Below are 26,925 nucleotides of genomic sequence, written 5' to 3' on the forward strand. Positions count from 1 at the left end.
TCCTGCCCATGACTGGATTCAATGCCATTGGCGGTGGCTGGCTCCGGGCAGCAGTGGCAAGTATGTTTTTCTCTTTCCTGGCACCAGGATCGTTTTCTTGGAGAGTCTCTGTGGACATTGGCAAATAGTTTTGGTCTTCTTCCAAGAGATTGGGTTTATACCAGTCTAAATGAGGCAGGCATTTAATCAGTCACCCAGGGAACAGGCTTGAGGCCCTCTGGTGTCTTCTTTATAATTAATTTTTAACATTTGTTTTCAGTATAAAATTTGGGCCTTTATCCTCTCTGAAATAAAAACATAGCATGCATATTAGGTTGCATTGGCACTACACTCCACACACCATTCTTTTATCCCCTTCCAACTATTAATTCCTATTAAGCGAGACAGAGAGATAATAAGATCCCCCCGCGGTCCCCCGACTCGCTGGCCTGCGCGAGATGTCTCATCCTCTGTAATTGCCTTTGGTGGCCGAGCTCTGTCCTGTCATTAGTGTGCATCAGAGGCTACTGGTCAGGGATCCACCTCCCAAGCTGCCCCCTCTGCCGTGCATCCCCTTCCGTGCCCCAACCTCTGGGAGGTCCTGGCTGACCGAAACCTTTGTTAACAAGACACAGGGGTTAATTCTGCATTTTTAACTCTGAGATTTAAACGCGAACTGCTGGAGATTATTTCTTGTTTGTTTGTTTGTTTGACCTGTTCCTGGCTCCTGGGAGCCCAGGCCTGGACCAAGGGGACCAGAAACCTTACAGTGAACCTTGGTGTGTGCAGATACCTGGGACTTGGACTAAAAATACAGATTGCAAGGCCTTTCTCCAGACCTACTCAATCAAAATCTCCAGGGTGAAGGCAAAAATCAATTAACTTTTTTTTTTTCTTTTTTAAGTTCTGTAAGTATTTGCAGGTTACCCAGTTAGGTGATCATTTTTTTCACGGTCTTTCAGAGAAGTTTCTGCACAAACATAGCTTTAAGTACACTGAGCTTGCCCTCACGGCTGCCGCAGAGCCTTTGTGCAGATTACAAGCAGGGACCCTTTTTCCCTGACAGGTACAGACCACACAGGAGACAAGACATGGCCTGCAGAGCCCAGGATGGATTTCAGCCCCCTGTCCCTCCTTGGCTGGGAGTTTTTGTGCAGTTAACAACCTATGCAATGGCACATTGCAACCCTGCTTTAACTCTGTGCTCTGACAAAGAAACTAGCTACCCTTGAGTACCTACTTGTGTAATCATAAGGCCAGGAATTTTTTCTTGCATAGTTATTATCTAAAACCCTGACAGCAGCTCTTAAGGTTTTATGCTGAGGAAACCGAGGCTCTGAAAATTTGATTTTCCTAAGTTAACACAGTCAGAAAGAAGGTAAGCCGGATTAAGACCCAAGCCAGGCTCTGACATGGCAAGCAGTTGGATGGATAGGAAATTATTTACAGTCAATGCCTGCCTTCTCCAACAAGGCTGTGGGTAATTCCTCATCCTCCTTCTTCCCTCTGAGAAACCTATTAACTCAGGAGCCTGGGAACTGTCCCCGAGGCCAGGAGTTAGCTGCCTCTCCCTGCTGCGAGAGTGAGCAGAAGCCTCAGGTCTCCAGATGCTGAATGACCAAGTGGCGCACCAAGGGACCTGGGCGGAAGGTGTGTGACACGGTAAAGCGTTAACCGTCGCGTGTTTATTATTAGCAAGAGTGTCACGCTTTCCAGCCAACCACCATGACTAAAAGTCCAGTTTCTCTTTTATTACGTGTAGGGATCTGAGCAATAGGGCTGAAACTCAGAGGGGATCACGAAATTGGAGTCAGCGATGACCGTGAGTGGCACTGTCCTGTCCCCTCAATTAGTGGCGCAGTGATTTATCCTCCAGAGCAAGGAGTTGCCCTGCAGAGCACTGACTTGGCAGGATGTACGTTGGCTGCCTGTTGCCTGTCTCCTTGGTCATCTAGGGCTGCACGAGGACCCGCCCCAGAAACTATCAGCTTCAGCAACACTCATGTTATCCTGTGTCTGCAGGGTTGCAGGGGCTCAGCTGATGCAGGGTTGGCTCGGCGGGGCCCCTGTGCTTCAAGATGTGGCAGCTGGGAGGCCGTGCTCTGCACATCTCTAGTTCTCTGTGGACCAGTGGGGTTGCCAGGCAAGCTCTGCTCGTGGCAAAGGCAGAGGAGAGAGAGGGCAAGTGGAAACACGTCAGACCCCCCGTGATCTAGGCTCCGGACTGCACACCGTCACTCCGCCTCGGTCTCCTGGCCAAAGCAAGTCACACGGCCGTGCTCCCCTCCCCTCGTTAGTGGAAGGAGTCGGCCAATTCACGTGGCAAAGCGCAGGGCTGGAGGGCCAGAACCAGGTCCATAATTCCCCCTACCCCTCCCTGGAGGCTCATTTGCTGGAATCTTCTTTCACTGCCCTTTCCCCCTCGCAGGCAGTGGGGGAGCCTGGAGGGCCACGCCCCTCCCCAATACGCCATCCCCATAACCATGCTATCCCCCAGCACAGAATTCACCCAGCAAGCAGCTCCCATTTTCAGAGGAGATCTGTCGCACGTCAGATGTTTTTCATTCGATTCTCAAGAGCTTTTCAAAGGCATGTCTTTTCTAGAAGCGCCTCCCTGGACACTTTGAGATCACAGCCTCGGTTTTGCTCCCTTTCTTTTCTGAGAAATTCAGAGCTATCCAGATCGCCCTTCTCTCACAATGATGGCAGCTCATCAGTGCCCCTTCTTTATCTTGGGTGGCTTTGGTCCTTTTCAAACAGAGGCAGAGGGCAGGGACCCAAGCCCCACCCCCCATTACTCCTTTGTTAATAATGGGAAGGGGCCCTTCTCCCCCTCCTCGCCAGGTGGCACACGAGCCACCTGGTCTCAGCCCTTGTTTCAGGTGGTTGCACCATCCCAGGCTGAAAGGCAGTTTGAGGGGTCAGCTAAGGTGCTCTTCCCCCAAACTGGTCGGGCGGTAGAATCCGCTGCGGAGTTGCTGCACATTTAGGTTCCTGGATGACTGGTGCGTGGAGCTAGAGGCCAGCTCATTTGGGAACCACTGGTCTCAGTCACTTCACCTACCCGTCCTTCCTCCACTTGAGTGACACTCAGAGTATTCCAGATGCTGATACTTGCTAACCCTCTGATTATTTGTGACCCAGATCAGGAAGACGCGGTCGCATTAAAGCGTGTGCAGAGTGTTATCAAATGTCTTCTTATTAAGGCGGGAGCCTCGCATTCCTGCAGAATCTGAGAATTTCTTGTTACTGTGTGACCTCAGGGGACAGGAGACAGCTCCTTTTCTATGGCCCTGAGAGCACTGTACTTGATAAAATCAGCCCTCCTTGGTTCCTTCCAGAGCCCCAACAAAGATATAGGTTCAGCACAGAGAAGGCAGTTACTCTGAAGTTTGTATTTCCCACTTCAGGCTTTCACTTACCACGATCCAAAACTCAGCGACATAGCCAAGTAAAATGCTACCTAAGACTGAATACGAGGGGAGGGCAGGCCCCTCACCCCTGTTGTTTCCCTGTTTACTTAAGTGATTCCTTTGAAAGGGCGCAAGGCTAGGAGTCACAGGCCCAGATTTTAGACTCAACTCATTTCTTTCTCTAACCACCTTTCCCCAAGTCATTGCCGCATTCTGGACCTCAGTGTCGTCACCTGAAAATGAGAGGGTTGAATTAGGTTACCTAGAATCTTGCAAAGTGTGGTCCGTAGGGGCTGGTTAGAAACACAGAACCTGAGACACCAGGCCTGCCAAAGCAGAATCTGTAGGGAGTTCGTGTGCACAGTAAATTTTGAGAAGCACGGTTCTGTAAGGTTCTAGAAAGTACCTACTAGGGTGAAACCAAAGCGAGACCTTTGCACAGTGCCCCCAGAAGCTGGGGAAACTAGCTGCTCACTCTACCCTTCCTTTCCTGGTGGGCGTGGGAACTCTTTCTGGCTGGGACATCCCCTCCTGGTGCCGGCTTCGGGGGATGGGATGCCGCAGGCAGAAGGAAGCTCTCTTTTTTGCCTTTTGTGTGGTTCTCCTCAGGGTTTTTGTTGCACTGTGTTGTTAAAATTTCTCAAATGGACTCTGGACTCTCCCAGAGCTGTTTTGTTCATAGCTAGCTGTCTAACTGTTGATCTTGTCGGGGGACAGAGAAGCCGGGTTCTCCTCCGTCACCATGTTTCTGTAGGTTTTATTAAGGTACCTTCTAGGAGCCTCGCATTCAGTGCCTTCGAAACCACGGTGACTCTCCCGTACCTTCCCTGTCATTCTCCCCCCAGTTCCTTTTGTGAAAGCCTGTCTTGAGGACGGTTCTGGTCCCTAGTCCCGCCAGAGTCAAGGCCACTGCTCATTCATACTTGCCGCCTTCTGGGTTCTTTCGTGCCAAGGACCAGAGGCCAGGAACACTGAAGAAACAGATAAGCCAGGAAGAGTCAAGAAGAGAACTGTAGTTAAAATTCTAAGCAAGCCTCCTGCAAGTCTGGGTCACTAGACATGTCAGCATCACAAAATAGATTGAATGTTACCAGAGCAGGGAGAGGCAGAAAGCAAGTCAGAGAACCAACAGCCATGAGAATAGGAGCATGCAGTAAGCCTATTTTCCATTACCACTTGTCAGAAATATAGGCGGATATATGCCCAGGAAAAAAAGATCATAAATTTCCCTCGCTCCTTTCCTGCGCCGTTTGGAAGAGGACTTTGCCGTGGACCTGGAGCTGTGTTGATTGGCAATTTATTTGTGGATTGTTTTCTTGCAACAGGGGCTCCTCTTCGGGGTTTTCTGCAGTTCACTACAATTAACTGTCGGTTTGGTGGAAATTTCTTTCTCCCTCAAGCCAAGCTCCCCATCCCATTCCGATGCACGGTACCTCCCGCAAAGCATATGACCATTTAAATAACGAGCTCTGTCGGAGCCTGCTGAATTTCCCCTCCTGTTCATGGTAGCATGTCAGCTATTATGTACTCTCATGTATTATTCTGCCAGGAAGCATGGTACAGGAAGACGAAAGAGTCATCTTTTATTGATGTCTCAAGACCCAGATCGGGAGCCCAGGATGCTGCAGAACTCCCAGACACTGGATTAGGGGCACTGCCCAGCCTTCGCTAGATCAAAGTGACATTGTCGTGGTTGAAAATAAACAGTGACTTGTATGTGCACCATTCTAATAAGCAGGTGATTGAACAGGTACTGGGCTGGCTAAGGATGGTAGTGAGGATTAAATGAGATGGTGTGTGCAGTCAGCATTCTACAGGTGAGGAGACACGTGGAGTAATTGCTTAAGGTCCCAGGCCCAGCAGGTCGGGGCAAGGGTCCAAATCGAGGCCTCTAAGCTCCTTAGCTCACACCCTGAGCTCCTGCCTTCACATCCCTGACTAGGAAATGCCCCTTCCTCATTAGCGCATTGCTTTGCATCCTTTTCTCTTTTTTTATTAACTATAAATTACTGCTACTTCATGTTCAAGACCCCACCATCAGTCTCCTTCTGGAGGGCCCCTCCCTGACTCCCAGTCGCCCCCGCCCCACTCCTGGCAGGATCAGTGGCCCCTCTCCCTATGCTATCATGATACCCAGTGCCCTCATCATAGCATCTTAAAGCAAATTCTCTGGTGGTCTCTCTTTCTCATTAGATTCTGAGATCCTCAAGTCGGAAACCATTGCATCCTTCTGACTACCTGGCACAGTGCCCCGTGTGAACGTCCACGTCTTTTCTGCCTCTGATGAGAGATGTGTAGATTCTTTGAAACAATCCAAATGCAAGGCGTGAGTGTAGGGGCTTGCATACGTGCATGAATATTTCTCTACACATATTCTGTTGTGGCCATTTTATCGTGATCGTCATTGCTTTGAAACATTTGTAACTTGGCAAAGGAGATGGGGTAAGGCTATTTCAGCGACTCATGAAAGCAAGATGGCAGGGCCTTGTCAAGGGGCTGCCCTCGGCGTCCAGGAAGGCCTCCATCAAAACTCAGAGCCCTGACGTCCCGATTAACATTTCATAAGAGGTCTGTGGTTTGTTTCTCTCCATCAAAACCCCGACTTCAGCCATTATTCAGGCTGAGTTGCTCTGAACAGGGGTCAGAAGAGCCTGGCCCGTTCAGAAAGGTGAGCAGACGTCTGTTTTTCCATGTGGGTTCCCTGTGGCAGTGAGACAGCTCTGTCCTGAGGCTCAGAAAGGAGACAACAGATGCAGAGACAGTGACCGTGCAAAAGGCCAAGATCACCCCTCGACTGGGCTTCTGGGATGCCATGTGACACAGAGGTTGAGAGTGTGGTGCTGGGACCTGCTGTCTGGGTGGGACCCTGCCTTGACCCTGGACAGCCAGGTGACCCCGGGTGAATTGAATGAAACAGTGGGGTCCCGTCGCTTCCTCACTCCTGATGTGAAGACGGCTGCTGGAGGATGGCACAGACGGAAGCATCTGGAAGAGCTGTGACACATTGTCAGCGCTCGCTGCTGTGGGTCCTGACGGGTCCACCGCTCACTGTACTGGACGCTCTGGAGGGCACGCCCCTCCCTGTATCAGGCTTCCCTGTGCGCTCCCAGACCCAGTACCATAGGTCAGAGAGAGGGTATTTGATAAATACCTGTTGAATGAATGGGGACTGCTCCTGGCCTTGGTGGGCAGGGTGGAGTAAGTCGTCCATGGATAAAGAAGTAGAGGAACGTGTGGGCTTTGTGCAATTTAGTAAGTTCCATTTTATAATCAGTGGTGGTTTCTTAAACGAAGCAGCCAGGAGCCCTGCAACCACGCGGGTCCATCCCAGCTGAATCTGCGAAAAGCCGTCATGTTCCCACAGGCAGACACTGAATCAGAATGGAGGGGAGCGTGATTTGTGACCTCGGTAACGACAGGACGTCCACTTACAATTATAAAGGCGACGGGAGCTGGGGGGGGGGGGGGTGGCTGCTGCTTTAAAAGCCCCGCCCCCCCCGCTCTTGCCTTTTTTGGCGTCACCAGAGCCCAGGGGCTATGTCACTGAATCTTCTGTTTGCAGGCAAGGGTTAGTGGGGCAGAACGAGCCTTGCTGCTGAAAAGAGAGAGGAAGGCAGCCAGGAGGCTTCGATGACCCAAAGGAAAACCCAGTCCTCTGCCCTTGCGGTGGGCGAGGCTTGGTGTTTGGTCTGGACCCATACCTCCGCGCGGCCAGCCCCTCCCCCGGCTGCCTGGACACATCCTGGCATCGGCACAGAGCGTGTGACGAGCCCCCAAAGGAAGGCGGGCTCCCGACTGCAGGAGTGAGATGTGCTTGGGGCCTGACTGCCCTTGAGTCTCTCCCTGTGCAGGGGAGACATTACTCAGCATGTTGGGTGGGGACGTCATGAACCCGAGCGCAGCTTGGCTGGTCTCCGCCGGAGCAGACAGCCGCTGTCGTGAGCCTGGGGCAGGCAGAAAGGGGCCCCCCTCACTCGTTTCCCAGGAGGCTTTCCGGGGTGATTTTGGTCAGGATCCCTCTCCTGAGATGCCGCTGGGTGGCAGGGCAGGGACCGTTGCCCCTGTGGGTGAAAATGGGGTTCTCCATCCGCAGAGTACACATTGTGTGTCCGGCGCCGCCTCCGTCGTGGCCTCTGTGCATGAGTGAGACCTTAATTTGGGTTCCCCCAGGGGTGGATACTGCGGGCAGATTCGGGAGCAATTGCTTTATCTGGGAGGTGAGCCCAGGCAGCGCTGCTTGTGCGGGGAGGAGAGAGGAGACGGGCAGAGAAGGGAGCCAGGACAGCGGGCATTCATTCGAGAGCAGGTATGTACAGCCACCGAGGGCGAGGGTGCTGGTGGGGCATTCATCCACCAACTCCCAGGGTCATGAGGGCTGCTCCTGGGGCTGTGAATGTACCAGCACGTCCAGCCTGTCCCCTGCAGCCTCAGGCAGGGGATCCAGGGCAAGAAGCCTTGGGAGGCACCAGCGAGTGCCAAGGTATATGGGCAGCATAGCAGCAGCACCTGCTACGTTTCGCCGGGGGAAGGGTTGAAGCCACCCAGTTGTCCCTGAACTGATGAATTGGATAAGCAAAATGAGGTCTGTGCGTACAATGGAATATATTATTCAGCATTAAAAAAGGAGGAACATGGGCTTCCCTGGTGGCGCAGTGGTTGAGAGTCCGCCTGCCGATGCAGGGGACGCGGGTTCGTGCCCCGGTCTGGGAAGATCCCACATGCCACGGAGCGGCTGGGCCCGTGAGCCATGGCCACTGAGCCTGCGCGTCCGGAGCCTGTGCGTACCGCCAAAAAAAAAAAAAAAAAAGAAGGAACATGCTACAACGTGGATGAGCATTGAGGTCGTCCTCCTAAGTGAAATAAGCCTGTCATAAAAGGACAAATGCTGTACAATTCCTCTTGTATACGGTGCCTAGAGTAGACAAAATCATAGAAACAGAAAGTAGAATGGTGCTTGCCAGGAGCTGAGGGGAGAAGAGGAAACGGGTTTAATGGGTTCAAAGTTTCACTTTGGCGAGATGAAAAAGTCCTGGAGGTGGATGTCAGGGATGATTGCATAGAGATGAGAATGCACAGAACTGTGCATTTAGAAATGGTTAAAATAACATGACATCGAACTAGAAGAAATTGAAATAAAGCGAAAGGAATCACACACACACAAAAGAAATAGTTAAAATAGTCAATTTTATGTTATATATATGTATATATTTTACTACCATTTTTAAAAAGAGGAGGAAAACCAAGTCCCAGTATCTGGGTGACTTCTCCAAGGCTGCTCAGTGGTTAGGTGTCCTCGGTGAGGCCAGTAAAAGCCTGAGGAGAGGTGTCTGCTGCCACTGCAGGTGCCAGGAGCCCTCACTCAGCCTGTCACCTCCTCGCCAGCTGAGGATTCCACGGCAGGGTCAGAGCAGGTTTTCCTATTATAGCTGAGATGAATTTGAGACAAGAATGAACTTCTCGGCACGTGGAATGGCTGCCTCATTGTGAATTCCGCCGTGTTACAGTTTTATCTTGAAGCAAGTGAAACAGGCACGTTGAGGACCTACTATGTGCAGGAACTTCCAGATGCTGAGAGAATTGCACCAAAGTCTCTGCCGCTTAGTTTATGTCTTGTGAGCAGGAGGGCCTGTAGACAGGTACTAAGTGACATTTACGAAAAAATCTGAAGGATGGGTTAATGAGGCTGCTAGGTAGAGGGGTGCTGCAAAGGAGTTGGGGGAGGGGTGAGCCATCCTGACGGGACAGCGGGGTGGGGGGTGGGGGTTGGCCTCGAGGAACTGAAGGGTCAAGGTGATAGAGAGTGACACAGTCAATCTTGCTGCAGCGTGGAGCTGGTTAGACTGGGCGATAGTAAGGAGACGCAGCCAATGGGCAGCGTGGGGGGCCGGGGCCTGTACCTGAGCAGGGTTAGTGTTACTGGTCTCACGTGAGGGTCTCACATGACAGTCAGAATATAGAAACATTTCAGCATCTTTGGATGAGCAAAACATCTGGATGTCATAACCTCTATTTAAGTAGAGTTTGCAATATATTTAATGAGCTGTAACGAGGCCAGATTTATATAAAACACAGAAACTGGAGACCTCATTTTAGATGGTTTGGAGGACAGCAGGAGTTGAATGACTGTCACTGCACCTTCTCTGGTTCCCAGGGCACTCAGAGTCTCCCCGAGGGCTTTACCATCTTTTATTCATCTATGCTCCTGTCATGAAGTGGAGGAGGGTGGCATGCTGTCCTTCTGGCCCCTTCCGTTTGTATCCCACTCTGCTAGATGGCAAGAGAGATGTAGAGATACACAACGATAAGAGCACTGCGGATCTAGTTGGAATCATTAGGTAGCGGCAGCTGAAGAGTTAAACGTGTGTCTTTCATAGACGATCAAGGCAGCCAGAAGTAGGACATGACTAATTGTTTAATGATAAATGGGACAGAAAATAAGAGACTGTAGGAAATGAGAGAAAGAGAGAACCCTCTAGGGTTTCCCAAGCCAGATCTGAACACCAGAAGGATGCTGGGCTTGGGACAAGAGTGTGAACAGGAGTAGGGGGCAGGATGGGTGTGGTGGAATGGGTGGCAGTGTGCACGCCCTGGAGCCTCGGTGGAGGACTTATTTCCACAGGAGAGAGGAGGTGGTGGGCTGTCCTAGGGCTGGAAAGGTGACAGAACACCAAACTGTGTGCCCGGGCAAGCTGGGAAGCCAGGAGCTTTTTGGAGCTGGTAGGTGATATGTTCAAAATGGTATTTTTCAGACGACTTAATTGTCCCAGTGGGTGGAATGACTTAGAGTGAGAGAGACTGGGCTGCAGAAACAAACCATCAAGGAGCTGATGAAGGATGTTTCGGGAGCATCAAGAACTTGAGATGGGAATGAGCAGAGGTGCCCGTCACCCTGAAGCACCCATGTCAGGAAAGGGGAGGCAGGGAGATGGAAAGAGCCTGAACCTTTCATCTGAGGACCGACATCCTAAAACAGCCAGGTCAGATTTGGGCAGCTTGGTCACCAAGCTTCAGTGTCCCATTGGGATGGACCAGGAAGTCTCAGGTCTCCCCCAGCTTGATGATTCTGAAACTCCCTGACAGAGGTAGGGAGGGGTAGTGGAGGTGATGGTAGGGTAGAAGCCTGGGTCAGGCAAGTCGCGATGCCCCCAGAAGGGGGTAGGGGGAACACATTTGGGGAGCAAAATGAGTTCTTTCAGACATCCTGAATGTGATGTATGGGTGGGGGCTGGATCCAAGGGGAACCATCTCTCAGATGCAGCAGCAAGAGAATGAAGGTGAAAGAAGGCACTATTGGCTTTGTCTTTCAGAGGGCCGTGGGGACCTTTGAGAATGCAGGATGCGTAGGGTAGCAGAGATGTGTATCGGGTCAGGGGCATGGGAGGAGACCCATGGTCTACTCAAGTTGGGTCATTTGAGGAGAGTTTAATGAAGGGATGGTGTGCAGAGGTGTGGGCAGGGTGTAGGAGAACCACGGAGATGGTGCCGACTCAGGGTCTGTAGCAGCGGCAGCCAGCCTGCCAGGACCAGAGCAGGGAGCTGCTCCCGGAACCTGAGACAGAGAGTGGTGTGGCAAGGGACCCGGCAGAGGCTGAGCCCAGGGCATCGATATCTTGCCCTCCCTCGCCTTCCCTTCAGGAGGGAAGGGAGCCGTTGATGAAGTTCCCACTCTGTGTCAGGCTCCCAGATCCCAGAGCTGGATAACAAAGGGAGGAGAGGGGATCCAGAGGGGCAAGTAAAAGACGTGGCATGCCCACAGCCAAGCTGCAGGGTAAGGGAGACGGGAGATGATGCGGACACAGTGGTAGGTTAATGGAGATGGTAAGAGCCGAAGTGGAGGGGAGCAGGGAGGCTGAACAGCCTAAGCAGATGATGATTGTTGGCTAAGAGCTGAGCTGTGCACACCCATGAGCAGGGGAGGAGTAGAAGATGACAGGAGAGCAACCAAATTGGGAAAGGGGTGGGTTGGAGTCCAATAATCAGGCACAGGGATGCATCCCTGGTCAGTCCTCCCTCCAGAAAAAGCGTCATTAAAGAGAAGAGAAGCAATGGATTTGTAACCCACGAAGACTGAGTAACAGTGATGAAAAATACAAAGTGAGCTCCCAGCAACTGATGAGCGAAATTAGCAGAAACCAGCATTTCCAAACTCTACCTGCACTTAATTGCTTTTCCCTGAAAGTCTGACCCAACTGGTGCTTGAGAATATATTTTTGAACAAACAGCCTGATAGGAGGCAGCCTGTCTCCCACTCTTCACTTCATCAGAAGCTGCCCTCGAGCCGGGCTCCTCCAGCTTTCTTGTGCTCCCCCGGGGAGTTAAGTGCAGATTCCAATCCGGCAGGCCAGGGGTGGGCCCGAGGATCTGCATTTCTACCAACTCCTCAGTGAGGTGCTGACGGTCTCTGGAGCCACTGTGGGTACTGAGGTCCCGGGAGGCCTTTTCAGTGATTGGTAGCAGTGAGTTCATCACAGGTATGAGAACCAGATTGCAAACATCCATACCAAAAAAAAAAAAAAAAAAAGCATTTAAAAGCAGTGAGCTCACCTGTACCCTCCGCCACCTTTCTGAACATATAAAGCCCTGCATCTCCAGGAGATATTCTCCACTGTGTACACATTGCGTACTGCTTAAAAGCAGGTGCTTCTGGAGGCAGAACCTCTCCTGCACATTGTAAATTACCTGTTAATTGCAGTGGCACCTTAAATAGATTGGCCACAGTGGTTTGAGGCACTTCCTTCTTCTTGAAATGATTCTCTAGTCTGTACGCTTGATGACTTTTCACCACCACCCCTCTCCCCCTGGTCCCCTGCACAGACTAAAAGTGGTTTTCTTCCATTTCTTGAGCTGATCTGCATCCGTGGATGGAGACAGTTCATGAGCTCCTCTGAACACCTTCTAAACACCACTGTCTGCAAGGCTGGCCTCCTGCCCCTCTGACTGTACCAATAAATTTCAGAAAAGGCAGCTCCCCAGCATCCGTCTCACACAGTAACTGAAGAGGGCTGTTGTAGTTCTACTGGATTTAAAAAGCACAGGGCATTTGAGGATGCAGATTTCTCAGACCCTCACTTAGGGCCCTCCTTGGCTAAGAGTAAGCCCATCCCAGGACAACAAGTGTTCACTTGTTATCTGTTATTATTTAGTTCTAATCTTTGGATGATGAGCTGAGAGCTAGGGTGTACTTATTGTCATGAGACAATAAGTTTATTTTGAAAATTAAGGTCAGTGAGGTAGAAAAACCCATTCAGATGGCTCCCTCAAGCCCTGCTCTCACCCCCACCCCATTCCACTGCCTCTTCTTGAACTGTCTTTTTAAAAAGCAGATTTCAGCATCTGCGGGCAGCCGTGGTCTGGATACACCTGGGTCCAATCGTCATTTTCTTCTCTCTTTCCTGATTTCTTCATACCCGTTCAAACTCACCAAGCAAAACAGGTTCACCCGTAATCTCTGGTTCACACTAGATTATAGAAAATTAACTCACTCCAAGTGGAATCGTTTCCTCACTGCAGCAATATTTCACTAATAGTGATCATTACTCAGCACTTACCGTGTGCTATACCACGGCTTTCCATGCAACAGCTCATTGATGTGGCAGACAACTCCGTGAGGTGGGGTATGTCACTTTCCCCACTTCACAGAGAAGCCCAGGACATACCTGGATCGGTACCTTTGATCAGGGGCACTCAGTTGGGAACAGCGGTATTAGGCCTGCCCGGCCCCAGAAGCTGGGTTCCCAACACTCCTGTCTAGTGTCAATGGCAGCCTGAGCAGCGTCCACCCTCATCAGATATGCTCGGCGGAAATTCAAGAGGCGCTCCTGGAAGTTCAGGAGACCCAAATTTGAACAGCCCCTTAGTTAGAACATTGCACACTAACAGTGTCTGCAGTGTGCCGCGGGAGAACTAGCTATTTGTGCCTTCCCCTGTGTGCTTCACAAACGTCTACCTCCAGGGCTTTTGTCTAGCTGTTGTGAAGTCCAAGCTCATACTGCTTGCCACACAACAGGTCAATCAGTAAATGAAGGGACAGTTCGTTGGGGCAAGGAATAGCAACTTTATTCGAAAAGGCAGCAGACCGAGAAGATGGTGGACTCGTGTCCCAAAGAACCATCTTCCCGGAGTTAGAATTCAGGCTTCTTTTACTCTAAAAGGGCAGGGGGTGTGACTAGTTGCTGTAAACTTCTTAGTGCTGGATTCCTTTGCTCTTGCAGCTGTCCACTACGTCCAGTCACAATGCCCCTATAAACCTCCAACAAGACAAATGTTATTTTCTGTTCTGCAACTTTTTATCTCTGTATGAAAGGGAAAGTGTTATACCTTTAAAGGTCAGAGCCTGAAGAATGGGCTGTCCTGCATATTTCAGGCTGTAGGCAACTTCTTTTACAAAAGGTGCAGAGTCAGCATGACTAAGCACAGGCGACAGAACACAAAGGTTAGAGAGCTAAAGGAATAGAGTCAATATGGAATCAGCTTTGTTCTTCTCTATTACATAGACACATTCCTACCATGAAAAGTCCCATTCCTGCCCCAGTCCCATTCTCTGCACCCTTGCAGAGACACCGAGGGATTCTTGATCAGGCATCCTTCCCAGTGCCCGTGGCAGCAGGGCTCTTGTCAGGTTCTGGGAGGGGCTGGATCTGGTGCATTTGTTTATGTCTGAGTGAGTTGGGCACCTGCTACATAAACTGTCAGACCCTGAGTCGGGGATCTCGGAAAGATGGGTTGCTGAGTTCAGGTGAGCAAACTTCCAGTTCAGCCAGAGCATGGGGTATACCTATTAAGTGCAAGCCATGGATGGGGTGAAGTGGAGAGGCCAGAAGGATAAATAAGACACAATCCCTGTGTCTGGGGCCCATGATGACACGTGTCCATCCATAACGCACGCCACGTGGCTTCATAATGTACGACGGGAGGCCAGGAAAGGAAGGGGAGAGAGCTGGCTGGCAGGCAACCTGGGAAGCCTCAAGGAGGAAGTGGCATTTGAGAAAAGACTGGAATGAGGCAGTAGCACTCAGACGGGCAAAGCCTCCAGGGGGTGGGATGTTGCCGGTAGAAGCAGGGAGTCTCCCCCTGCAAGACTTTGAAGAGTGTCAGTCAGTCCAGGGGCATCTGAGGGCCTGCAGCTGTGTGGCCACGTGGCCTTGGAGAGGACTAGACATCTAAATCCTCTAACATCAGAGCCAATATCTAGTCTTAAACCACGAAGCACTTTGGAGGCATCCTCAATTCAATTCCTCTCCTCACCCTCGAAGGTAGGTTTTATTACCTCCATTTCACAGATGGAGAAACTGAGACCCAGAGAGGCTAAGGGACTTGCCCAAGGCCAAGTGAGGAGTGAAACCCCAGCAGGTACCCTTGAGAGACGCTGCTCCTTACCTGGGCTTTCTGCCACACCGTTGTTGACCCCTGTCCTGGGGACCCGAAACCAGTCCCCAGACCACAGAGGCTGGAAGCAGTGAGAGTTGCCCTCACCACGTGGGAACCAAGGCGAGTCCAGGCCAGATCCAGTGCTGAGCCCACACCTGCATGGTGTTGGAGGTGGAGGTGCTTTCGGGACCTTCACGAGCCCCTGCCTGGGTGGCATGAGCCTCCAGGGTAGAACATCCCCAGGAGGCCGGCGGCACCTTCACAGCAGCCCTCGCTCTCCCCGCCGGCCCTTGCATAAGCACGCGGAGCCCCAGGCGCCAGGGAGCTTCTGTCTCTTGCGATCCCCGCCGAGGCAGAGGGAGAGAAAGCCTAGCAAATTAAAACAATTGAAGTCACATCACTGTGCCTCTTTGAGCCACCCATAAATACATACATACTCAAGCCTGCTAATCGGACTCCAGCTAATATGTTTTAACCACAGTCTGTGGGCTCTGGAAAGCAGCTGTGAGCAGAGCCAGAAATTGGATCGTAAAAGTGCAGGATAGAAAAATGATTGCAGCATTTTGACAATTACCTGGTGTTCCTCGGTCCGCAGAGGCGAGAGTGCTTTCTCTCTGTACTTCGGCGGTTAAAAAATGTATCCAGGGGCTTCCCTGGTGGCGCAGTGGTTGAGAGTCCGCCTGCCGATGCAGGGGACACGGCTTCGTGCCCCGGTCCGGGAAGATCCCACATGCCGCGGAGCGGCTGGGCCGGTGAGCCATGGCCGCTGGGCCTGCGCGTCCGGAGTCTGTGCTCCTCAACGGGAGAGGCCACGGCAGTGGGAGGCCCGCATACCACACACACACAAAAAAGTATCCTGGTTAAGTCCGTTTCATTACTATTACCATTATAATCCAGCCTGTATTGATTGCTCACGCTCAGCAAGACACAGGGCGCCGTCACATGTCACCCCGACAGCTACCCACCCACAGGGGCTCCTAGCACTTCTGCTTTTCGGAGGCGTCAGCCGAGGAGCTGAGAAGCCAAGCAATGTTCCAAGTTGACGGGCTGGTGACTGTGGACCAGGATCCTAACCCACGGCCTCGAACACCAGAGCCCACTCCTCCCAAGGGTGAAAGTTTTGCTTTTCGTTCTGTTACTGCGAGGGGAAGGGAAATATAGGTCAATCTCCATGTTTCGATTGCGTGTTCTTTTCACACCTAAGGGGTCGGAACAGCCTTATACTTGGTAGAGTGGATCGAAGTTCACTTCTGTGAGGTTCTTAATAATGTGAGGTGCCCCCTCTGACTGGAGCGGCCAGGTCCCCTCTTTGCGTCCAAGCACATGGCTGTTTTCCCGGTCTCCCTCCACATTATTAAGAATCTCACGAAAGTGAACTTAGAGCCATTGTACTGCAGACAAGCCGCTTTCTATTTTTTGCTCTTCTGCTTAAATTTTCAAAGAATCTAAAATAGCACATGCTATTTTTTACCATGTTCTCTTCTGAAATATTTAATTCTTCCTTGGGCGGTTTAACATTGCTTCGCCCAAGGATTAACTTCCATCTCTGAAGAGTCTATTAGCTGAGAGAGGCAGAAAACGTATTTCATAGAGCGGCAGAGATGGGGGGCCGACAGCGTAAGCAGAGAAAAGCGGGGAGGCCCGCGGCTTGCCTCTATAGAGCTGCCTGCCCATCAGCAAAGCCGGGACCCACTCCCTTGATTAAACACACACTGGTCTTTAAAAAGCAAACTTTCCCTGCAAAGACCACTTTTAAGGGGATTAATGCTCAATGAATAATGAATCGGGAAAAGAACTACAACAGTAATACTTAATTGGAAGAGGTAAAATCAGCCTGGTGAAGTGATCCCATCACCTTGTAGATGCAAAGCAAGTTCTAGAGGGCTCCGTGGGTCTTCAGCCAATCAGACAGACGCGAGGGCAGCTCCCAAGGCGAGTGGCCAGCCGGAATGGTGCCGGTCAGGATCGCAGCATTTCTCTGCTTATCTGTTTCTGAATAAAGGCCCGAGAAGAGGGGAGGAAAAAAAGCACGGGAGAGATGAAAGCTTTGGTGATTTCTGCCTTTGTATTTGAAGGCCCTAATCAAAAGCTTAATTTCTCCCTCTTGCATAATTAAGCCGTATGATGCCGACGTTATGTGACTCGCCGTGCTCTTGCTGCAGTTGGGTCCTCGGTCTTCATCTCCTGTTCCTCCTTGGGCCAGGCCTAAAAAGTTTGCCTCTCGAGGCAGATTTTTCCAGCAGCCTTTTATGGATAGCTGTGATGGTTTAACTGCCTTTCTCCGTGTGTCTTTCTGTTCAGCAAACTGTACCTTATTTAGTCTGGGGTGTTCACAGTGTTTTGCTTCTTGGACCAGAAGTGTCAGAATTCACTCCCAGTGGTAGCAAGAGAAAGGGATGGTTTCCTCCCTTAATCCTGAGTCACTTTTTTTTTTTTTTTTTAAAGAAAGGTGTCTAAGCTGTGACGCTGGAAATGTTCTTGCCAGTCAACGTGGGAAAATGTGATTCTTGGCCGATTAATTATAAGGCTGATTTTCCCAAATCCAGATTGGGTAGTGATGAATTACTAACCCTTGTCAACGGTCATGTTCTTTTTTTTTTTTTTCTTACAAAGGAAGATGAAAGTGGGGGCGTCTCTAAAAATTAAAAAGAAACCACAAGGATCACACTTTTAGCACATTTCCCACCCTGCAGCTGGCTGCTCACGAGACACAGTGGACATCACCTGGTTTCCACTTTGCTTCAAGATCACGGAGTTATAACCCAGAGATACAAGAGGCACACTGAACCCCAGGGAGTGTGCGGGGCTCCCCAAGCGGCTTCACAGTGCATTTTGCTCCTCCTGGGAAGCCTGGCCCTCCGGCTCCCATGTTTTCAACTCTCCAGGGGCCCCAGGTTTGCAGTCACCTCAGGGCCAGGCACAGGGTGGAGGCGTATGGAAAAGACCCGCAATCAGTAGTGTCTAGAGGCGAGGGCTTTTATAAAACCCTCTCCCAGGACCAGCCCCACACTAATTAAACCGACTAACTGGCAGAGGGACAGAGGCAGCTGTGCATTTTCAAACAGCCCCCTGGAATCCACCGTGCAGCCAAGTTTGACAGCCACTGATCTCAGGGCACCTCCCAAGACAGCTCTAGGGAAGGTGTCATTCAGAATAACGCCTGCCCTGCCTCCTAGTCCCACTTATTTAGCAGAATCTCCAGATTTGCTATAGTTTTACCACTGATTTTTGTATGTGTGACACATGTCATTTTGCCAGCTCCATTTTTCCTCCACGGCTGACACAACCTTTAATAGTCACGTTTCTCACCAAGAAGATCGTTTAAAGCTTGAAGCAGTATGTGACCTTTACACTTTTGTCCAGCTTAGTAAATCTGCTGGCTTTTTTTTTTTTTTAACATCTTTATTGGGGTATAATCGCTTTACAATGGTGTGTTAGTTTCTGCTTTATAACAAAGCGATTCAGTTATACATATACGTATGTTCCCATAGCTCTTCCCTCTTGCGTCTCCCTCCCTCCACCCTCCCTATCCCACCCCTCTAGGTGGTCACAAAGTACGGAGCTGATCTCCCTGTGCTATGCGGCTGCTTGACAGTAGTCACTAAGACATCACAATTTCATTGTAGTTATTTTGTACTTCACCAGATTTTTTTTCTAAAAGCGAGGATGTGCTCTGGCTTTGCTTTTGAAAAGATTGTAATTTTTAAAAATTAAAGATGCGGGGGCATGGGAGAAGATTCCTTTATTCTAGAATTTTCCCAGCAGTATTTCTATAGAAAGTGAGTTGAGCCCTTCTAGCACTAGAATATTGGGTCTCTAAATTCTTACAAGTAGGGCTTTAATAAATATCTGCCAGTTTTTAAAATTTACATCTGAGGAGAGAAGAACAGGTGTAAAGTCGAGGCATTATGCGAAACAGGAAGAACAAAGCGAAACAGTCATTGCAATTAGGCATTCCTTTTTCATAAGGCTGTAACCAATAATGTGTTTATTTCCCCACCAGTACGCCTTCTAGAACACATAAAAGCTTGGGATAATGGGAGGCCGAAATCTCTGGCTCAGTTTCTGACTCATGCACTCTCTGAACGTGAAATGTTAGGTATAATATTTCATTTCTTGAAATTGTTTTATACTGCCTACCTCACAGGGCTATTATGTGGTTTCAAAGAGACGTAGGTGAATACACGCTGAAAAGCCTGAAGCACTATATGATATAATGTAAAATTAAAATGTTATTTAATTAAGGGTTCACTGTCTGCTGCGGCCTTTTTGTTCTTGGGTACGAGGCTGCCCGAAAATAGGCACATTTAAGCCATGATCTAGCAGAAGAACAGAAGTTAAAAGGGAAATTCATAATATAACAAATAACATTTCAGTGCTTCTTCCCTGATGGTAAGGGGAATTTACATCACCCCCTGCAGAGGGCAATTAATTGGTTGAAAGACCACTATCACTCAAGTCGGTGCTTTAAAAATGCCTTGCGCTGTGCGCCAAGACAGAAAGGCAAGGGGTGTTGGGAAGAGAGAAGGGTTCTCAAATGGGTAGATGTTATTTACATAATATAATTTTTCTATTCTAAGAATTCATGAATATTTTAAGTTACCTGGACTTGTTTCATATGTAACATGCATTTTCCACCCTGAATTTGACCAGTGTGTATTCAGAGACAGCCTGGAAAGCAGGGAGATAACTATAGCTGGAAAACACTATGGTGCCCCCTGGCCTGGTTGCTGCCGTAACTCACTCACTGTCCTGTGTTTTTGCCACAAGACTACTCCACTTGCCGTCTGTCAGGACAGTAGAAGGAAGACATGGGGGATATTTCTTTATATATGTATTTATTTGCTTTTTTAGGATAAGCACATATTACAGTTTTTAAAAATTGTTAAGATGAGAAAGATCCTCTTTTAGAATGATGGAGGTAGAAATGAGTGGAAAACGGACTTCTACTCTGTGTTTTTCTGCATTGTTTAGAAGATCTCCCTTTCCTCACGTCCTCCCTGCTTCATCTCTCCCCGTCTCTGGAAATAACCACCATTCGCCATTTATAATCATGTGTCTTTACAAACAAAAACCAAAGATGGGACTCTCATACATGAGTATTCAGCCAGTTCCCCAATATTAATTGAGCACCTACTATAGACAAGGCACTGTTTAGGTGCTTAAGATACAACACGCAAGAATTGTCGCAGTCCCTGGTTTCGGATAGCTTATATTTTAACCTTTAGTGATTTTTTTAAAACCCCTCTTTTTTTCAGAATAATTATAGATTCACAGAAAGTTGCAAAGCTAGTATAGAGAGGTCCTGTGCATCCTTTATCCAGTTTCCCCCAATATCATAGGACGTTATCTAAACCAACCATATGGAATTGCATTTGTAGATTTGTGTAACCGTCACCACAGTTAAGATGAAGACTTGTTCATCGTTATGAAGATCTTCATGCTACCCCTATATAGTCACACACACCCCTCTCCCCTCACCCTCTCTAACTCTGGCAACCTGTTCTCTATCTCTGCAATTTTGTCATTTTGAGGACATTATATAAATGGAGTCATATTGTATGTGACTTTTTCTCATTGGCTCTTTTTTTCACTCAGCATAATGTCCTTGAGATCTATCCAAGTTGTTGTATCAATAGCTGGTTCCTTTTTTTTTTAACATCTTTATTGGAGTATAATTGCTTTACAACGTTCTGTTAGTTTCTGCTGTATAACAAAGTGAATCAGCTATATGTACACATACATCCCCATATCCCCTCCCTCTTGCATCCCCCTCCCACCCTCCCTATCCCACCCCTCTAGGTGGTCACAAAGCACCGAGTTGATCTCCCTGTGCAATGCAGCTGCTTCCCACTAGCTACCTATTTTACATTTGGTAGTGTATATATGTCAATGCCGTGCTCTCACTTCGTCCCAGCTTACGCTTCCCCCCTCCCTGTGTCCTCAAGTCCATTCTCTGTGTCTGCATCTTTATTCCTGTCCTGTCCCTAGGTTCATCACAATCTTTTTTTTTTTTTTTTTTTTTTTTTAGATTCCATATGCATGTGTTAGCCTACGGTATTTGTTTTTCTAACTTACTTCAGTCTGTATGACAGACTCTAGGTCCATCCACGTCACTACAAATAACTCAATTTCGTTTCTTTTTATGGCTGAGTAATATTCCATTGTATATACATGCCACATCTTCTTTATCCATTCATCTGTCAGTGGACACTTAGGTTGCTTCCGTGTCCTGGCTATTGTAAATAGTGCTGCAATGAACATTGTGGTACATGACTCTTTTTGAATTATGGTTTTCTCAGGGTATATGCCCAGTAGTGGGATTGCTGGGTCATATGGTAGTTCTATTTTTAGTTCTTTAAGGAACCTCCGTACTGTTCTCCGTAGTGGCTGTATCCATTTACATTCCCACCAACAGTGCAAGAGGGTTCCCTTTTCTCCACACCCTCTCCAGCACTTATTGTTTGTAGGTTTCTTGATGATGGCCATTCTGACCAGTGTGAGGTGATACCTCATGGTAGTTTTGATTAGCTAGTTCCTTTTTACTGTGGAGTGGTGTTCCATGGTATGGATGGGCCAGAGTTTGTCTAGCCGTTTACCTATGTGGCGACATTTTGGTTGTTTCCAGTTCAGGGTTATTGTAAGTAAAGCTGTTACGAACAGTTGTGTGTACAGGTTTTCGTGTGAACATAAGTTTTAATTTTTCCGGGACAAATGCCCAGGAGTACAATTGCTGGGTCATACAGCAAATATGTGTTTATTTTTTGAAGGAACCACCAAACTGTTTTCCAAAGCATCTGTACCGTTTCACATTCCCATAGGCAATGTATGAGCGACGTCCCCATACCCTCTCCAGCATCTTGTGCTGTCACAAGTTTTAATTTCATCTGGACTAAGAGGTGTGTAGTGATAGCTCATCATGGTCTCAATTTGCATTTCCCTAATGGATAGTTGAGTTGAACGTTTTTTCCTGTGCTTATTTGCTATCTGTGCGTCCTCTTCAGTGAAATGTCTGTCTGTTCATGTCTCTTGCCCACCTTCTAATTGGATTGTTTGAGATTTTAATATTGAGTTTAGATTTCCTTGTATATTCTAGATAATGCTCCTTTGTGGAATATGTGGCTTCCAGATATTTTCTCCCAGCCTATATAACACAAGGTTTTTATTTTGTTAAAGTCCAATCATCAACTTTTTTTTTCTTTTATGGTGTCACGTCATATCTAAGGATTCTTTGCCTAGCCCTAGATCCCAAAGATTTTCTCCCATGTTTTTTTCTAAGTTTGATAGTTTTACATTTTATATTTAAGTCTGTCATTCCTTTTGAGTTAATTATTGTATAAGATGTGAGGTTTAAGTTGAGGGGGTTGATTTTTTTATCTGTGGGTGTCCAGCTGTTCCAGCATCATTTGCTAAAAAAGCCATCCTTCCTCCACTGAATTACTTTTGCACCTTTGTCAAAAATCAGTAAGGCAGTAATGTAGAATTATTTCTGGGTTCTCTATTCTTTCCATTGCTCTCTGTGTCTCTCCTTCTGCCAATACCATGCAATAGCTCTACAGTAAGTCCTGAAATCAGGCAGAGTGATCCTTACTTTATTCTTTTTCACAATTGTTTTAGCTATTCTACTACCTTTGCCTTTATATAAAAATTTTAGGATAATCTTGTCTAGAGCTACAAAGTAGAGGGATTTTGTAAAGAATTACATTAAACCTATATCAGCTTGGGCAGAATTGACATCTTCACTATGTTGAATTTTCAAATTCATAAACACAGTATGTCTCTCCATTTATTTAGATCTTTGATTTCTTTCATTAGCATTTTGTGGTATTCAGCACGCAAGTTCTGTACAGGTTTTGTTAGATTAATATGTATTTCTCTTTTTTTTTGAGCAATTGTAAATGGTATTATATTTTTAAATTTGGTATTCACATGTTCATTGCTAGCATATAATAATACAATTGATTTTTGTATATTTATTATATTTATCTAGGATTCTGTGACCTTGCTGAAATTCCTTATGAGTTCCAGGAGTTATTTGTTCATTTTTCTTTTGTTTTGTTTTTAGATTGATTGGGATTTTGTGCGTAATCTCATGTTACCTAGAAATAGAGTTTTATTTCTTACCTTCTGTTCTTTATAAATTTCTTTTTTCTTGCCTTAGTGCACTGGCTAGAACTTCCAGTGCTGTGTTGAACAGGAGTTGTGAAAGCAGACATCCTTGCCTTGTTTCATGTCTGTGGAAAGCATTCAGTCTTTCACCATGAAGTATGTTAACTCTACAACAATCTGTAGATGCCTTTTTTCAAGTTGAGGAAGTTCCCCTCTGTTCCTATTTTTCCAAGTGTTTCTATCTTGAATGGGTGTTGAATTTTGACAGATACTTTTTATGCACTAATTGATATGATCTTGTAATTTTCTTCTTTAGCCTGTTAATATGGTGGATTACGTTGATTGATATTTGAATGTTGAACTGGCTTGTACCCCTAGAATAAGCCCCCACTTGGTCATGGTGTATAATTACTTTATATATTGTTGAATTCTATTTGCTAATATTTTGTTAAGGAGTTTTGCATCTATTTCTGTGAAGACTATTGATCTCTAGTTTTCTTTTTCATATTGTCCCTGCCTGGTTTTGGTATTAGGATAATATTGGCTTCATAAGATGAGAAATGTTTCCTCCTCTTCTATTTACTGGAAGAGAATATATACAGTTGTTGTTAATTCTTCCTTGGTAGACTTCTCCTAGGAAACCACGTGGGCCAGGAAATTTCTTCTTTGGGAGATTGAAAATTACAAATTCAATTTCTTTAATACTTATACGGCCATTCAAATGATCTACTTTATATTGGGTGAGTTTGTGGTAGTTTGTATTTTTTGAGGAATTGGTTCACTTTATCTAAGTTGTCAAATTTATGTGTGTAGATTTATTCATAGTAATTCCTTATCCGTTTGATATCTTCAGGGTATGTAGTAATAGCCTCTGTTCTAATTCATGATATTTGTAGTTTTTGCTTTCTCTTTTGTTTTATCAGTGTTGTTAGAGATTTGTCAATGCTACTAAGTTTTTTCAAAGAATCAGACTTTTGTTTCTCATTTCTTTATTTTTCTATTTTCAATTTCACTGGTTTCTGCTCTTTATTATGTCCTTTATTCTTCTTGCTTTGGGTTTATTTTGCTCTTTTTCTAGGTTCTTGAGGTAGAAGCTTAGATTATTTGAGACTTTTCCTCTTTTCTAAAATAAGCATTTAGTGCTAAAAAATTTTCTTTTGGCACTGCTTTAGCTGTGTCTCACAGATTTTAATATGTTGTATTTCCATTTTAATTAAGTTCTATGTATTTTATTTCCCTTGAGGCTTCCTCTTTCAACCATGGATCGCTTAGAAGTCTTTAGTTTCTAAGTGTTTAGAGAACTTTCAGTTATCTTTTTGTTATTTACAATATTTCTAGTTTGATTCCATTGTGGTCAGAAACATACTCTGTATGGTTTCTGTTTTGTTTTGTTTTTTCAGTTTGTTGACGTTTGGCTCTAGGTATTGTTTTTCTTTGAATACTTCCGTGAGCATTTGAAAAGAATGCGCATTCTGCTGCTGTCAGGTGGAGTGTTCTGGAAACGTTGATTAGTTCCTATTGGTAGATGATGATGTTGAGTTCCTCTATACGCTTGCTTATTTCTGTCTAGTTTTTCTATCAACTTTTGAGAAAGGGATGTTGAAGTCTCCAACTCTGATGGTGGATTTCTCTGTATCTCCTGTCAGTTCTGTCAGGTTTTGGTTATCATATCTGCAGCTCTGTTGTTTGGTGCCTACACATTTAAGATTTTCTATGTTTTTTTGATTGATTGACCCTTCTGATGTTATGTAATATTCATCTCTGTCTCTGGTAATCTGAAGCCTACTTTACCTGATATCAGTATAACTACTCCTGCTAGCTTTTGATTAATGATTGCATAATATATCTTTTTCTGTCCTTTTACTATTAACCTGTCTTTAACATTGTATTTGAAGGGAGTTCCTTGTAGACAGCATATAGTTGGGTCATGTTCTTTTATCCACTCAGCCAATCTTTGACTTTCAATTGGTATATTTAGATCATTTACATTTAATGTAATTATTGATATGTTAGGGCTCAAGTTGGCCATTTTGTTTCCTTTCTGCTTGTACTTTCTCCCTCTCTTTTTCATCTCTATTTTCTTTTTCTTGTCTTCCTGTGGGTTACTTGAACATTTTTTTAGAATTCCATTTGATTTATCTATAGTGTTTGTGAGTGTGTTTATGTATAGATTTTTTAGTGGATTGTCTAGGTATTACAAGCTTGTATGTATATGTGTGTACTTGTGTATATATGTAATTTATCATCTGTTGGTATCAGCATTTTACCAGTCTGAGTGACGTATAAAAACCTTACTTCCCTTTTTATCCTTTTACCCTCCCCTGTTTATAATTGTCTTAAATATTTCCTCTACCTACATTTAGAACCCATCAGACAGTGCTATAATTTTTTCAACCATCAAACATAATTTAGAACATTCAAGAGGAGAGGGATAATGTATTTACCCATATTTTTACTTCCATTTTTTTCATCCTAATTCCCAGTTTCCTTCATTTTCATTTCTTACGTGTTTAGAGAACTTCCTTTATCCATTCTTATAGGATCGATAACAAATTCTCTTAGTTTTCCCTCATCTGAGAATGCTTTGATTTGCCCTTAATTCCTGAAGAATATTTTCACTGGTACAGCATTTTGGGTTGACAGTTCTTTGAAACGCACTTGAAAAATGTGCCGCTTTCTACTTGACCTCCCTGGTTTCAGATGAGAAATTCTTTCCTCTGTCCCCTCCATTCTGCTGTTGAGCCCATCCACTGAGCTTTCTATTTCAATTAATGTATTGTGCAGTTCTAAAATTTCCATTAGGTTATTATTCTTTATAGGTCTGTTTCTTTACTGAGACTGTTCTTTTTCTGTTTCAAGAGTGTTCCTAATTGCTCATTGAAGCATTTTTACGATGGCTGCTTTAAAATCTTTGTTAGATAATCCTAACATCTCTGTTATCTCAGTGTTGGCATCGATCTATCTATCTATCTATCTATCTATCTATTCAAATTGAAATTTTCCTGCTTCTTGGTATAAGTGAGTTTAGATTGAGACCAGGACACTTTGGGTTTTATGAGACTCAGAATCTTATTCAAAGCTTTTTCTGTTTTAGGTGACTACTTTTAACACTGCTCCAGCAGGGGAAGGAATGGCATCACCTCGCTACTGCCAGGTGATTGTAGAAGTCCAGGTTTCCCTTTCAACCTCTGTTGTTGATACCCAAAGGAAGAAGGAGCTCCTTCTGGGCAGCAGTGGAGGTGTCAACTCCCCACTAAACCTGATATCACCTGTCTGGGAAGGATATGAGTGCCTTTTGTTGCTCTTCATATGGCCAGCACTGGCACCTCAGTTTGGGGAGAGTAGCTTGCCTCATTACCCCTGCTGAAAGTCCTTGCCTTCCACAAGGCCTCCCCTGACTCCACCCCAGCATGGAGGAAGAGGTGTACTTCATTATTAATGGGTGGTAATGAAAGTTCGGGCTCCCTACTCAGCCTCTTCTGACACCGCTCTAGCAGGGGTGGAGGTGGGGTATATGGGGGGTACCTAGCACAGCCTGGCCTGGTTGAAAGTCTAGGTTTCCCACTTGGTCTTTGCTGGTTGGAGTGGGGTCCCAGTTTTTTCTGCAATGTTTGGCTAGAGTAGATCGGTTACTGTCTAAAAGTTTTCTGTCTTGCTAGGATACCCCTTTCTGGTCCTTTGGCTGTAAAGAGCAGCTTTTTTTATAATACGTTTGTCTGTACCTATTGACATTTCCAAGTTGTTGGCTTCTTCACCTCCAAGTCTGGAATATATGAGGCAAAAAGACAACCCAGGAAACTCACCACCATGTCATTCTTTGGCACCCAACGTCCCTAGCCAGTCTCCTTTCTTCTCTCCACTTTTCATATCTCTATCTCCATGATGTAGAGATATAGAGATACAGATAAAGAGATCCTTACTGAACAATTTTAATAGTTCTAGTCATTTTCAAATGATGGTTTTGGATTTTGGAGGGTAACAGTCACATACTTTGAAAAGAACTATGTTTTCTTCTCTTCTTTTCCAAAATTTACACCTCACTTCCTATTCCATCACT

This window comes from Orcinus orca, chromosome 10, assembly GCF_937001465.1.
Source record: "Orcinus orca chromosome 10, mOrcOrc1.1, whole genome shotgun sequence".
Lineage (NCBI taxonomy): Eukaryota > Metazoa > Chordata > Mammalia > Artiodactyla > Delphinidae > Orcinus > Orcinus orca.